This window comes from Saccopteryx bilineata, chromosome 5, assembly GCF_036850765.1.
Source record: "Saccopteryx bilineata isolate mSacBil1 chromosome 5, mSacBil1_pri_phased_curated, whole genome shotgun sequence".
Classification (NCBI taxonomy): Eukaryota; Metazoa; Chordata; class Mammalia; order Chiroptera; family Emballonuridae; genus Saccopteryx; species Saccopteryx bilineata.
Genome location: NC_089494.1, coordinates 44921 through 59978, shown reverse-complemented (window position 1 = coordinate 59978; position 15058 = coordinate 44921). Strand labels below are relative to the sequence as shown.

The window sequence follows — 15058 nt, the reverse complement described above, 5'->3', positions numbered from 1 at the left end:
AGCAAGCTGAGGACCCGCCTAAAGCCACAGGGCTACCCCCCGCAGCAAACCCACAACTGGGACTGGCCCCCTCTTGGGAAAGCCCACCCCATACCCATACAGGGGCCAATTATACTCATCCTAGTATGCCACCAGCTCCAAAGCTGGCACCTTTGCTTCCCCTCCGAGAAGCTGCAGGGGGGGATCCTAGGGGCCCAGCTAGATTAATTTATGTCCCCTTCTCTACTAGTGATTTATATAATTGAAAACATCAGAACCCCCCATTTTCTGAAGGCAGGAACAACCTAAGACAGGCACAGTTGAAGAGGGGCCATCAGGAGAAAGCTTAAGAACCAGCAAAGGTGAGGCTCAAACCCTCACCCCGGAGAATACAGGAGACTGCTCTCCTGAAGTAGTGGTCATCATCCACAGTCCAGGCCACCTAGAGAGGAGGACTCCATGGAAACTCAAAAAACAAACAAAAAAACAAAAAAAACCCCAAGCAAGCAGCTGATAATGCTACCAATAAGATAGCCCTAAAACCAGTAGGGTTTTAGAAAATTTTAGTAACTTTTCTAGAACCCAGGGTGCCAAAGGCTTTTGTTTTTTACATCCAATTAGAAAAGTCAGAATTAAAATCTTAATAGAGAAAGCATAATTTCTAAGTGTTTAGTCTGTACCCAAATAAATATTAAGCAAAGTAAAGAAATAAAGAGAAACAGAGAACTTTCCCGGGTGAACGTTTAGAAATAGATTTTACTAAAGTAATTAACAGGTACAAAACATGAATCGGATCTTTTTTTTTTTTTTTTTTTACAGAGGCAGAGATAGACAGGGACAGAGAGAGATGAGAAGCATCAATCATCAGTTTCTCGTTGCGACTTCTTAGTTGTTCATTGATTGCTTTCTCACATGTGCCTTGACCGTGGGCCTTCAGCAGACCGAGTAACCCCTTGCTGGAGCCAGCGACCTTGGGTCCAAGCTGGCGAGCTCTTTGCTCAAGCCAGATGAGCCCGCGCGCGACCTCGGAGTCTCGAACCTGGGTACTTCCGCATCCCAGTCCGACGCTCTATCCACTGCGCCACCGCCTGGTCAGGCTGAATCGGATCTTAAAGGAAACTTTAAACTTGTTTTAAGCTGGTAGAAAGCCCACCTTACTCTTATTAGCCCTTCTTAGGGCGAGGTACACCCCCTACGGGGGAGAATTCACTCCTTTTAAGATAATATTTAGGAGACTCCCTCCCTTCCTACCGAAACTCAGAGAGGAAATAAAACAACTAAATTAAATAACCACTCCTTCCTTAAGTACTTACAGCAGGGGTCCCCAAACTACGGCCCCCTGAGGCCATTTGGCCCCTGCCGCACTTCCGAGGGGGCACCTCTTTCATTAGTAGTCAGTGTACTAGAGTACTGTGTGTAGCGGCCCTCCAACGGTCTGAGGGACAGTGAACTGGCCCCCTGTGTAAAAAGTTTAGGGTCCCCTGAGTCTTACAGGGTCTACAGATTACTCAGCAGGCTGTCCAAAAGACTGTCCGAGAAGTGATTCCAGCACTGCCAGAAGACCTAATACATCCCTTCTATCCTACAGACTCAGTCTAGGTAAAGAAGTACACCACCCAAGGACTGACTTCCACGTGGACGGGTCCACACACCATGATCCTGACCACTCCCACTACTGCCAAGGTAGAAGGCATACCCGCGTGGGTCCACCGCAGCTGGCTGAAGCTTGCAGTCCCAGCAGAGACACCCTTGTAGACAGCAGAGACTGACCTCACCAGCCCTTATAAGCTGACCCTGAGAAGGACAGCATGCCTGGCTTCAGCCACACACCAGAAGTTGACTGGTCCATGCATGGCTAATACCTAGAGAAACTCACTAAGGACCTCCTTTTAATTAGACTTTAGGGAGGGAGGAGAACTAAAGTCAAAGGAAAGCCAGAACAAGTTATCTTAAAAGTTAGTACATGTACTACTAGAAGTCCCTTAGTTAGAAGGGAAGCTACAAGGTAATAAAAAATATATATGTACTTACACTTAACCTATAAATACTAGCTACTTGGAGGACACCTCCAAGAGGAAGTATGCTTTAAAGAAAATTACTTATTGCCAGCTTAGTTGTCACTAAAGGTAACGGTTAAGATTTTTAAAATTAAGAGTTCTAACTGAAAGGAAATTATAGTTTCGGTAATAAAAGGTATAAGGTATAGAAATACTTTAGAACAAAAAAGGGAGAAAGTAAGTTATTATAAAGCCAGTTATTTCTGATTAGATAAGGAAAGTTCATAAAAATGAAAGGTTTATGTAAGTTGCAGAAAGTTTGTGCAAGTTGTAAGAAGTTAGTACAGAGAAGAAAAATGCAAGGCAGAAAGAAATTAGTGTAAGAATTTATTCTCTTCATCCCCTTAGCTCACTACATTACTTACTGCTCTTACCGGACCCCTCGTTTTACTTATAGTAGGGGGGTCACCATTGGTTCGTGTATTATCAACTGCCTCACGCAGTATGTACAAAAGAGAATTCAAGCCGTAAAGCTTGTAGTACTAAGGGCACACTGTCAGCGTGCCAGCACATACTAGGGAGGACCCCTGACCCAATTAGCTTATAGCTACAGCTAAAGTAGAAAATTCTCATGAGCCTCAGCAAATCTAATCTTGCTAGCAAAGGCAGGATATGTTCCTTGTGTATCAGCCCTGCAGATATTGCAGGAAAGTAGTTTATCATCTTAGAACAGTGTGTGCTTGTGTACTTTTGCAAAGATATTGTACAAATGTGCTGAAAACATTGTAACCTTGCAGGTTTCACCTATAAATACCCTCTCCCCCTAAGCTCATTGCTGACCATTGTGAGAGGCGTAGTAGGCTGATCACTGGCCAGTGTATAAAACCCAAATTGACTGCATCAGTTTAGGGTCCAGTTCCAGTTTGTTGCGGTTGCACCACAGCATTTGTTCGAGAAAGAATAGATACTGTAAGACTTATAGTCTTAGCTCAACCCTACCAGATTATACCCAGTTCGGATGAGCAATACCAAAGTTCAATGATTTGAACTAGTAAGAAGAAAATGGGGGAATGTGACATTTTAGGACAAGCGGTGCAGGCCACCAGCCATGAAAACTGAGTACATCCAATACATGGCTGGAGGAAAAAAGATAAACCACCATTAGAAATGTAGCAATATTTTTCACTGAACTCTATGTACCCAGCAGCAAGGAAGCCCTACCCTGGAGACTTAGCCAAGAATAAGGTCAGCTAATCGCACCTTTCCCGCCCTTGTAAACATTGCTTTCTTGCTCAGCCTAGATAGCCACCCTATAAAAAGGAGCCATTTTAGAGGCTCAGGGCTGCGGTGTTCCCTTGCGTGGGTTGCCTGCAGTCCCTGCGCAGGTTTGCAATAAAACTTAAAAAATTCACTTTGGGTTTGCTGTGGTCTGTCTCTTGGGATGTAACATTGTGAACCGCAGAACTCTTTATAAAGCAAAGGTAAATGGGAGAAGGGGGCACTATTCCATGTTTAAAAATAGCTCCCTGGGATCTGGACACAGTTCACACTTCTGAAGCTCCTTCATGTGTGTTCTCAACCTCCGGGTTGTCTGACCGCAAAAATTCGTGTCAAAGCCGAGTTTCACGTGCGTTGTTTGTTCTCCGGGAGGAAGTCACTGCTGTGGATGGTTCCCAGCTCAAGCACCACTGAGGGAAATGTGAGTGTGCAGGGGGTGACAGTCGCTACATCAGAGACACTGTGAGCCATCCCAGCCTGCGGCCCTGACACCTGGTCCTCTGTTCCCAACCAGGCAGAGCAGGAGCCGGAGCCTGAGGTCCCAGCGCGTTGTTCCCGGCCCAGGTTCTCAGGGCCTTGGCGACACAACGGCGTCCTGGCCCTCGAAGCATGAGCAGGTTTGTCTTGTGGGAAATGGTTGAGTTGACCCCAAAGAGAATCCAGTCCAGCAGGGGCTGAGCAGGGTTTGTGCCGAGACACCGTAACGTCTGGTGCCCTTGCCTTTAGGATGAATGTTCCCTAACAGGAGCTGCACAAGGATTCTGACATCCCTTCCAGGATGGAAGTGATGTGAAACCGTGGCTGGGGTCCACCCTTTGTCCGCAAACGGGAGCCCCTGGCTCAGGAAAGCCATGTGCACAAAGGAGGTACTTCTGTGACCATTGAGGTCCTGGGACCCGGGCTGTGGGCCCGGGGAGGCAGCAGCACCCAGCCTATGGGACGATGTGGAGTCCCCTGTACACCTGGGGCCACCAGAGGGTTGAGTATACAGGAAATAGGGACATACAGTGCAGGCGGTCAGTGCTGATTCCTGCCCTGGTCCTCATGCGGTACCCAGACACAGCACCGTCAGTCCAGGAAGCCCTGCCCACAGGCAGCAGGGATGGGGGAGCTGGGTGCTGAGTCCTCCCTCAGGTCAGCAGCCTTGAGCCCAGCAGGGCTTGTCACTGCCCCAGTCGCCTGGGTCAGCAGTTCTGAGCCCAGGAGGTTCACACCCTGCTGCCTGTGGGGCACACGGGTCCCTCTGCCCCCTCCCTTGGGGTCCCTGGGGTCCAGGTCTGGGCAGAGCCTGAGTGACAGGAGAGGGTCCCTGTGGGGACCATGCTGCGCCTGCTGGCTTGGCTTCCTGTGGGGCCTCGGTCCAGACCTCAGGGACCTCACTCACCTCCACGGACCTCAATGAGCAACTCCAGCAGTTTCCAGCTGGGCCTCCACTCTGGTCTCCTCCTCAGACTCAGGCACTTCTGAAAACACTCCCATGGACCTCCACTGGATGCTGGGAACACCCACTCCTGGGAGGGGGAGGAGGGGCCCCCACCCGGAACAGCCCTGCCAAGCTCCAAGGTGGCAGCAGCTGCAACCCCTAAGTCCAGAGCAGGACCCCACTGTGGGGACAGCACTGCCCAGCTGGAAGGGGGACCCACGGCCCTCACAGCCTCCAGTGTGTGGGGAACAGACCCTCTTGGGGGTGTCAGGATGCCCAGCCATGGCCATGAGGCCCCATGGTCACAGGACATGGGACGGGGAAGGCAGCTGTCCTGCGTGTGACCACAGGGTCAGTGGTCAGAGAACAGGAAGTGACCTGAAGGCCCAACCCCATTCTGACTGCTGTTCCTGCTCCTGGTTCCTCTGGGCCCCAGGCCAGAGCAAATACACCTTCATCCCAGCCCTCTGGTGGCTTCGTGCCTGCGGCCCGGGCTTGTGATCTCAGCAGCAGTTCAGCAAGTGTCCCTGTCTTTACCTGACGTGTCCGGCCCTTCCAGCCCTGAGTGGCCTTTGTCCCAGACAAAGGTGTGCCACCTGAGTGGGGGAACTGGGTTTCCTGGGCGGTCTCATCCTTCAGACTCGCTCAGTTCCATCGCTGACCGCTGACCGGGATAAGAGGTGACCGGGACCCAGCAGGGGTCCCTCACCCTCCTCCCAGCTTCTCTCTGGCTCAGTGGGCTGTCCAGTAAGCAAATTGCCTTGAGCCCCCATGTCCCTCCCTGGAGAGAGGATAGTACCCAGTGGTGAACAAGAGGAGAGGAAAATTTGGGGTGGCTCAGTGCAGGCTTTTGGGGTACAGTCCTCGCCCCTCAGTTCTAGGCACCCCTCCGAGCTGCAGGCTGCAGGTGTCCCAGGGAAGCTGTGGTCTCAGGGACATACTGCTGCTCACCCACTCCCCACAGCCTCCTCCTCTGTCCATTCAGCTCAGGCCCATCAGCCCCTCCCCCAGTTCACTCAGCCCAGCGCCCCCCTCCCCCAGGACAGCCCAGTGCCCCAGAGGGACATAGCTGTTGGGCACCGTTAACGTCTCCCCTCTGTGACGTCTTGTCCACCTTGGGTGAGAACATGGCAAGCTGGACCATCGGTTATGTGCAGGTTTTCTTAAAAACATAAAGAATATATTAAAGTACAATATTCAACACAAGGCTGCAAGGAGTACTTGGATTGCTTGATGTCTCCAGAATCCTGTGAGTGCACAGTTTTCTAGCCCATCTTGGACCATCGGTTCTGGACTTTGAACTGTGTTAGAATCAGTCTTTAGTTCAAATGCCTGTGAAATGGAGATAACAATCGCCCGTTTCATTCGGCAAACGAGAGGTATAGGTAAGGTGAGACATGTGAGGGTCTTAAAGTAGGAATTATTACCAGGTCTGGATGCTCATTTAATGCAGTGGGCAGTGCTTTTGCTTTTATTTTTTATTTATTTATTTATTTTTTCTTTTTAATTGAATCCAGAGAGGGGAAGGGGGAGAGTGGGGGACAGAAGCATCAATCTGTTCCCGTATGTGCCCCAGCCTAATTGAACCAGCCACCTCTGCATCTCAGCACGATGCTCCAACCAACCCAGCCATCCAGCCAGAGCGTTTGCTGCTCTGTTTTGCACATATTTGGATCAACATCACAGTGGACCTGTCTAGGAAAAAAACCCACAACAATGTTTTTGCTCCCATCTCGTGGACATCTTGAGAATAACAGCTAGGTAAAAGTCACCAGAAAGTTTTTTCCTCTGCTGCAATCTGGTGTACAATTTGAAGTGAAAAGCTGAGTACAGCCTGACCTGTGGTGGCACAGTGGGATAAAGCGTCGACCTGGAAAACTGAGGTTGCCGGTTCGGAACCTTGGACTTGCCTGGTCAGGGCACATATGGGAGTTGATGCTTCCTGCTCCTCCCCCTTCTCTCTCTCTCTCTCTCTCTCCCTCTCTCTCTCTCCTCCCTCTCTCTAAAAATCAATAAAAAAAAAAAAAAAAAAAAAGCTGAGTGCATATAACCAAAAAACTCTCAACCTACTTTTGCACCACCGCACCGACGTGTCTTATCCCATCTTCCAATTTGAAGCTCTTTATACGTTTATATTTTAGAGACGGCGCGGGGCGGGGGGTGGATGGCGTGGGGCGGGGTGGGGCGTGGACGGCGTGGGGTGAGGCGGACAGCGTGGGGTGGTGATGGGGCTGGACCAATGGCGCGGGGCGTGGACCGCGCGGGTAGGGTCGGATGGCGTGGGCGGCCTCGGCGAGGGGCGGTTCGGGGGTGGCGTGGGGTGGGGCAGGAACGGCGTGGCGCACACCTTGGCGAGGGGAGGGCCGGTGCAGGGCAGGTCGGAGGGCGCGGGGACAGGAGGGACGGCGCGGTGAAGGGTGGGGACGGGGGGAGCGGTGCGGTGAGAGTCGGGTCGGTCGGGGCGGCGAGGCGCGTGGATGACACGGGGCGGGGCGGACAGCGTGGGGCGTGGACTTCGAGGGGCGTGCACAGCGAACGACGGGGCGGGGCGGGACGGTGAGGAGCAGGGCCGGCGACGCTGGGCGGGGTGTATGGCACGGATGGCGGGCAGGGGCACTGGGCGGGGCGTACTGCGAGGGGCGGAGTCGGCGTTCCGCTCGACGGCGAAGATCGCGGACAGCGCGGGGCAGAGGGGCAAGGGGAGGGGCGGGACTGAGGGCGCAGGGTTGACGGGGCGTGGCGGGGATGGCGAGGACAGGACACTTCCCTTTGGGGGGGTCAGTCCGTGGAAAGGAGCTCCAGCCTCGCCTTAGACAGGAGCTTCCTCCCGGAAGAGGGGTTAACTCCCAGAAGAGGGCCGCCCTTTTAGGATTTGGTGACCTTCCGAGTGAGGGGGCCCTCCCTCTGTAGAGTGACTCTCCTTCCTTGGAGGCGCGGCCCCTCCCTGGAGATGTTTCGTGAGGGGAGGGAGCCTTTCACCCCCAGATCTCCCTTGTCAAGTTAAGCAGCGTCCAGAACTGCAGAATTTTTACGATGAGCCAAACTGTCGACAGTTGCTGGTAATCGAAGTCTCGGCAGTTTGAAAAAGTGATCTGGAAAATGGCGTTTTGCCCTGTATTTTGTACATCAGAATCAAAGCAGAAGACAAGGGGGTTACATGAAATTTATTGGTGATAGATTAGGGAGGCTGAGAACGTAAAGCAGGGTGATCCGTGGGACTGGTTGAAAGTAAAAATGTATATACTGAAATTTCTTTTACGTGGGCAGGAATAAAATAGCTAATAATGACCGTTATAACAACAATGGGCTGATTGGCTTCTGCTCTGGTGATCTGCTTGCTCTGAGGAGTGCAGGAAAAAATTACCCTTAAGTTTCAAAGGCGTACTATTGTTAGGTAGGATAGACAGGCACCAGGGCAGGAAAAGGGGAAGGGGAACAAAGGGGGTTTTATCTTATCCACTGAAGGAGGGGGTCAGCAGTCACATGGTCTGCCAGGACAAAATCACCAGATGTCCAAACGGCCTTGAAATACTGTACGTTGGTCAAGAGTATCAGTGAAAGGGAACCTTGGAAGTTACAGTTAAAAAGTATATGATCTCTAAGACCCCAACAGGTAGCGGAGCTTAGACGAGCTGAGTTGCCCAGTTGTGTCTTGTGCCAAGTGCACAGCTTTGCTTAATAAACTACTTGCTTTCCTTGAACACTGCACCCTGTCTCTCGCCTGAATTCTTTCTCACCTGAGAAGACCTCTTGGGCCTGAGTTTTCTCTGGTGCCATTATCAGGTACATTATTGTAGATTCAAAAGACAACAGACAGGCTCAATTCAAGTAAGCCTTTGACCTTTCTTAGAGAAAGAGAAAAATACCTCTGTAGGACATGACTACCGAGCATGAACTACTTTTAGTTAGAAAGTTTTTATTTCAGACCATCCTGTGTGGTTATTTTAAGTCTCGGAGTTTGTAAGGCCACCATGCAAGCCTCCCTGGAGCTTGTCAGGTTTAGCATGTGGCCCCTTTTTGTCCACACCCTCCTCAGAGAGACACTGGCTTCCTAGAGAAGTGCTTCCCTGCCCCAGTAGAGCCCTAGTTCTATGTCAATCAGGCATCCCTGATTCGACTTCCTTCTGCAGTGGGACACTCCTGCTTAGCAGCAGGGCTGGCAGCCCCTTTGAGACTACTCTTGAGGAGGCTATGAGGATTTTACTTATTGGTACTGAGACCAATTGCCAACTGGAGGAAAGACACAACCACCACACACAAGTTAGTTACAAGAATCACAAGCAGTTTATTACTCATAGTTCCTATGGCATGCATGGGTACAGCCTAATGGGGCCTCTTGGCTGTCCTCTGTTAGAGCGGCCAGCTTGGAGACAGTCCACCTTGAACGTTGGAGTCTGGGCGACTAACTGTAGCTGGGGGCCCCTTGGCTTTAGCACCCTTTCTGGCATACACCTTCTAACAGGTGTTAATCTCCAGAATTATCACAGCAAGCCACTTTTGGGGATTTCCTTGTAGGAAGCTCTTTTTATTGTGACTCTATGTAATTGTCACATCAAGCCTCTTTTAGGGAGTTCCTTGCAGAGAGCTCTTTTTATCTCTATATAATTTCACATACACACTAACTGGGCCCTGCGCAAAGGGCATGGTCTTGCTCATTATATCCCTGTAAAGCCAGTAGCCACAGCCACCATCACAGCTGCCTGACCTGTGCAGATTCACATTAGATTAAGACAGATGGTAATGAAACAACGAAGCCAAAAACTGGTGGGCCGTTAGCTTTAATCCTAACTTGCACCCGGTGGGCAAGTAAAAACACACACTGGGCTCCCAAACCCACTCATTCAGTGCTCACAAAGCTACTGACTTATCTGAGTTTCCTAGAATCAAAGGTTTCTAAAACCACCAGTCTCATTCACCTCTGTTCCCCATCTCCTTCTCTCTGCACAAACTCTACACAAACTGACTTCTCCTTCAGCATCCTGCCATCTTGTCTGCTTCTCCTCTCCTCCACGTGGCCTTTCTCTGCTCTCCTACAGCATGGGCTCCTCCTAGAACGTAATCACTCTTCTCCTGGAACAACGTGATCTCTCTTCCTTTTAAAACATTTTGGCACGAAAGCCCTCACTCAACACATATTAACATAATCATGCCCATCCCAAGCAAGAAGAGCAACTAAAGTTATCATCTGGGCGACGGGCTTCCACGTGGGCAGTGCCATCTTTAACAAAGTAAGCATAATATATTTTATCTGCCCAACAATCCCTATACACTAGATTAGCTCCCACCCAGAGGGTGTAGCCTTATTCACTTGCCTTAGTTGCTTTTAATATTATATACTAACATTTCTATATATCTTCTATAGTTTCTATATTTCTATATGTTTAATTACTATAACATTGTATTGCTGTAACATTCTACCCCTTGATTCTGGTGAGCTATAAGCTTTCTGGCTTCTGGTGCCTGTCCAGTAATGCTTGTTGTGTTCATGTTGGCAAGAAGGTAAATATTGGTGAGGAAAGTGAGGGAAGAGAGTTGGACACTGTATTTTATGAAACTGAATGCCTGCTTGAGGTAGAAGCCTTAAGGTTCTATTTAGTATAATTTGATAGAAGGCTCCAGTATTTATAGGCTTGATGGCATATTAAAGGAAACCATTGTGTCCTGAGAAGTCAATTGTCCCCTCAGCCCTCTGGCTCAGGTTTGGAGAGAGTTTCTCCAAGGCACCGGGTGATTTGGGGAAACAAGAGGGAAATGGTTCCATTGTAGGAGAGCCACCATGGGAGTAAAAAATGGGTGGGAAACTCTGGGAGGTGCAGACCTGAGATGGTTTACAGCAAGGAGAGGTAGTGTGTCCCAGCCCTAAAATACAGACATGGTCCTAATAGTGACCTTGGATTTTGTATTTGTTTGATTGCTGTTTGTAAGGCCAGGAGCCGCCATCGTGGCCATTCACATGCAGGTTCCCATTGGATTCGGACAGTCGGTAAAGAAACAGTGGAGCCAAAAGCTGATGGGCCATCATCTTTAATCCTAGCTTGCACCCGGCAGGCAAGTAAAAACACACACTGGGCTCCAAAACCCACTCATTCAGTGCTCACAAAACTACTGACTTACCTGAGTTTCCTAGAATCAAAGTTTTCTAGCTCACCAGACTTATTCACCTCTGTTCCCCATCTCCTTCTCTCTGCACAAACTGGCTTCTCACTCAGCACTCTACCATTTTGGCTGCTTCTCTGGCCTCCTCCACGTAGCCTTTCTCTGCTCTCCTCTCTAATGCTAATCTCAGGAACCAAGACAGCAAGCTCCTGGTCTGCCCCCATTTTATAGTGTAAAATCAAAACCTTTAATCCAATATACAAAATAGGAAAGTCTCTAATACAAAGTCACTTATCTGAGGCATGATGGAATTATACCACCCCACATCAAAAAGGGTGGGAAAGGCTTAGTCCTAAAACCAAGCCCTGCTGGGGTCCAGCCCCGGGGGCAATCCAGGGGTCCCACAGGAAGAGATGATGTCAGCACAAAATGAGTGAGAGAGCCAAATTCTTTTAGCATTCACTGCCAGGCATCTCTGCCAATGGCTAGTCTAGCTTTATTTTTAAATACACACACTAAGTTACAATCACATGGTATACAGAATACATTGATTAATAATTGTTTTTGTTTCACTGTGGTTACATATTTCTAGGCAACGGTTAATTCATTTCTATAAGCTATAAATCAGGTGGTAAGTCATTCTAAGTACATTTATACAATAACTTGAGCAGCAATAACAATATTGGCGCAAACTTCTAAAAGGTCAGTATTGACCTTTGTAATAACTTTACATTACCTAATGTCCTATTGTCTAGTCAAATTTTATTTGCCTACTATATTCATATACTAGTTAAGTTCTAACTTTATTTTTCTCAGAGTGTTCCACCACCTGCAGGTCAGGTATGCAAGAAGAAAGGAAAGTTTCGGAAAGAGAATGGCAGGACTCTACCACATGTGAGGTCTGAACCAGGCGATGCTTTCAAAAACCTAAGTGAGGAAGTAAAAAAATTTTGCGAGGTAATAATTGTGAATTGCTTGCTGCAAGTGCCGAGTGGACAGAGTGACATGGTGATACATGGTCTCCTGGATGAGCCTCATGAAACGTGCTGGTCTAGTTCCTCTCGAATGGGAGGACATGTGGAGATTTTTAGAGACAGGGAACCTGTTGGTGTAAGTTTTTGAAGGACTGAGTATGTGTGGTTAAAAAGGAAGGGGGTTTGGAGAACATTCAGGAGGGAACCTCTCGGGCTGAGGGGCGGCTTCTTCCTGCTGTCATCCCTACCTATTTGATATTTCCCTCGTGAAGTTCTCCTTGGGGTATTGGGGAATAGGAGTGTAGGAGCATTTGATTGTAGGTAATTCTAGAAATTTCTCTCATCCAGGCCTGTAGGAACTTGTTAAAGAAGGGGGCAATTATTTGGATAAGGAGGGTTGTATAGCAGGATGAAAGTTCTTCCATGGTAAAGTTAGAGATATTCTTTCCTGGCAGCACTGGAGAGAGCAGTTAGCTTGAGCTAAAAGAAATGTTTTGTGTTTGTTTGTAGGCTCTTCTTCGGCCAAGAAGACCCAGCGATCTTGTCCCCTTATTATGTGAAGGGTAAAAAGACTGAGAATGCTATTCATTCTCCTAGTTCTTCAGGGATACGGGAGAGCTTTAGGGTTAGGGGACCTGTAGGGGTTGAAAGATAGGATTTAGGAGGTTTGTTGATAAAGGGTTTCAGATTTTTCTGTTTCTCGAGGGCAAGTTGGGTTTCAGGGTTGGTATGTAGGGTTAGGTAGATTTTTCCAGTTTTCTGATTGGCAAAGGTCTGCATGCAGTTCTATAAGAAACTAGTGAACAAATGTAAGAGGCAGGGTTCAAAAGTTAGAAAAATAAATAGGAGAGTGAGTGGACCAATGAAAGGCAATAGTCAAGACACCCAGTTTGTGTGAAGCCACTGATTCCATGTTTACGAATTCGCTGGGCTTGAGAGAGAGAGAGAGAGAGAGAGAGAGAGAGTGAGAGTAGGAATAAGACAGGGAAGTGGGTAGTACTCTGCTCTTAGACCTACTTTTGTAGAGATTCCTAAAACAACAAGAAGAGGAATTACCTGTACAGCTCGTTTGGTCCTTAGATTGATGGGTAGTTTACTAGGAACTGGAAGAGGTTCATGGGGTGGGATTAGGTTGATATTTGGGGTGAGGTAGATTAGGGTACAGGTTTTTGTCCAATTAGTAGGGAGACACATAAAGGTGTTGGTCCCACATGAGTAGAAAGCCCCTGATTGGGTGAGGCAGGCTGAGAGATGAATAGAGAATGGAAGGACAAGGGGTCGGTTTTGTTTCTGTGTTTCTGAGCTCCAGATGGTCAGGGTGAAGGAAAGAGTCACCCTTAGCAGCAGTGGGAGTTGTCAGGATCACGGTGTGTGGACCTGTCCATGTGAAAGTCAGTCCTTCGGTGATGTAATGCTGGAAGTGCCTCTTGGACAGTCTTTGAACAGATTGCTGAGTAACCTGTAAATCTTGCAAGTACTTAAGGAAAGGGTGGTTACATTTCTACACTTTGCAGTTAGAGTTTAAGTCCTAGTGACCATGCTTCTAGCTAGAATTAGCAGCAGGTCCCAGCCTACAATAGGCATGGAGCATTGAGACAAGAGGAATAAAGGAGATATTATACAGTAAATAAAGCAACAAAATCAGACTGTCCCCTGGCCGGTTGGCTCAGTGGTAGAGTGTCGGCCTGGTGTGTGGAAGTCCTGGGTTCGATTCCCGGCCAGGGCACACAGGAGAGGCGCCCATCTGCTTCTCCACTCCTCCCCCTCTCCTTCCTCTCTGTCTCTCTCTTCCCCTCCCGCAGCCGAGGCTCCATTGGAGCAAAAGTTGGCCCGGGCACTGGGGATGGCTCCTTGGCTTCTGCCCCAGGTGCTAGAGTGGCTCTGGTCATGACAGAGCGATGCCCCGGATGGGCAGAGCATCGCCCCCTGGTGGGCATGCCAAGTGGATCCCGGTCAAGCGTATGCGGGAGTCTGACTTCAGAAAAAAAAAATACACACAAAAAAAAAATCAGACTGTCAATACCCATAGTAGAGATCTTCGAAGGATAAATAAAATTCAAATATTCAGGCAAGGCATAGTAGATGGCCCTTGTGTTTACAAGAAATGAGATCAGCTTATCTGCTACTTGGAAGAAATACCTTAGGCTCGTGAATGATGTCCTTGGACCTTCAGTGGCAATTCCCAGCATGCTGGGCAAGGTCAGGTCATAGGTAGCTGGAGCAGGACTAGAAGAGACTGAACCCTCCCTCCATGGAGCAAGGGGGCAGCTTACCTTCTCGTGTCCCTCTTGACAGTCGTGTCAACTGGTGGAGCTGGGAAACCCAGCAGGCTTCAGTTCAGTGACCTTTCTTTCCACTCTGGAGCAGGGTCCTGATAGAATCCTAGGAAGCCATTTCTGAGCACTGGAGCCTTTAAGAGCATATGCCAAAAGCTGGTATTTCCTGACTTCTTTTGGGTCTCATTTGCCTTTTCTGTTACTTCCTTGGCCATTATAGACCTTAAAAGCCATGCTCAGAAGATCTCACTGAGGAGCTTGACTAAGAGAGCAAAATTGGGAATCCAGTGTCTAAAGAAGCCTATTAGATTAAGGAAAGAAAGGATTTGAAATGTGGTGGTAGGTGGTTGGAGACTGTGGAGGGTCTGAATTCGATTCAGGGTGAGACCTCAGGTGGTAGGGACAAAGGTGAGGTTTCTTTGGCCAAAAACATCCTGTGTGTAGAACAGGTGGTACAGAAATTAAGGACAGGAGCAAAAGGAGAAGAGAAACCTGCACGTAAGGAATTTCTGATGCCCTCCCCGTCTGGTGGCAAAAGTTGTCAAGATCTCTTAGGATATAGTAATGGTAGTAGAAAGCAACCTGACGATGAGCCTAGACTTACGAGGAAGTTTGTAGCAGCTAGCCGCTCGGAGTAGAAACCTCCCAAACTGTGAACCTCAGAGAGTAGGGTGAGTCTCGAAGGAATAGAGGGGTCCCTAAGGAGTAGAGGAGTCCCAAAGGAGTAGTCCCGAAGGAATAGAGGAATCGTCTCTGAGGCCTGAGATTGTGAGGAGTTCATGTTCTGAGGGGAGCCTGGCTGGATGGTTTGGACTGAGAGGAGCCCACAGTGGAGGAGACTGGTGAGAGAAGGGGGCATCCCTGCCTTCAGTCACAGTTCTGAGAGGAGAAAATCTCCGTAGAAAGAGAATCTCAGATAGGAGGTTGTCACCCCAAGGCTGAGATCCCAGGACGTAGGAGAGGGGCCTGGCTAGGTGCGCCTAGACTTTCATAGAAGTCCATAAAGGAGTAGAGGCAGACCACTCATAGATATGG

At 48.9% G+C, this 15058-nt stretch overlaps 1 pseudogene; it reads right to left on the bottom strand.

The window, feature by feature from the left end:
* Nucleotides 1–6814: 6814 nt before the first annotated feature.
* The window catches only part of LOC136338074 (histone-lysine N-methyltransferase PRDM9-like), a 30555-nt pseudogene continuing 22311 nt past the window's right edge, over nt 6815–15058 (bottom strand).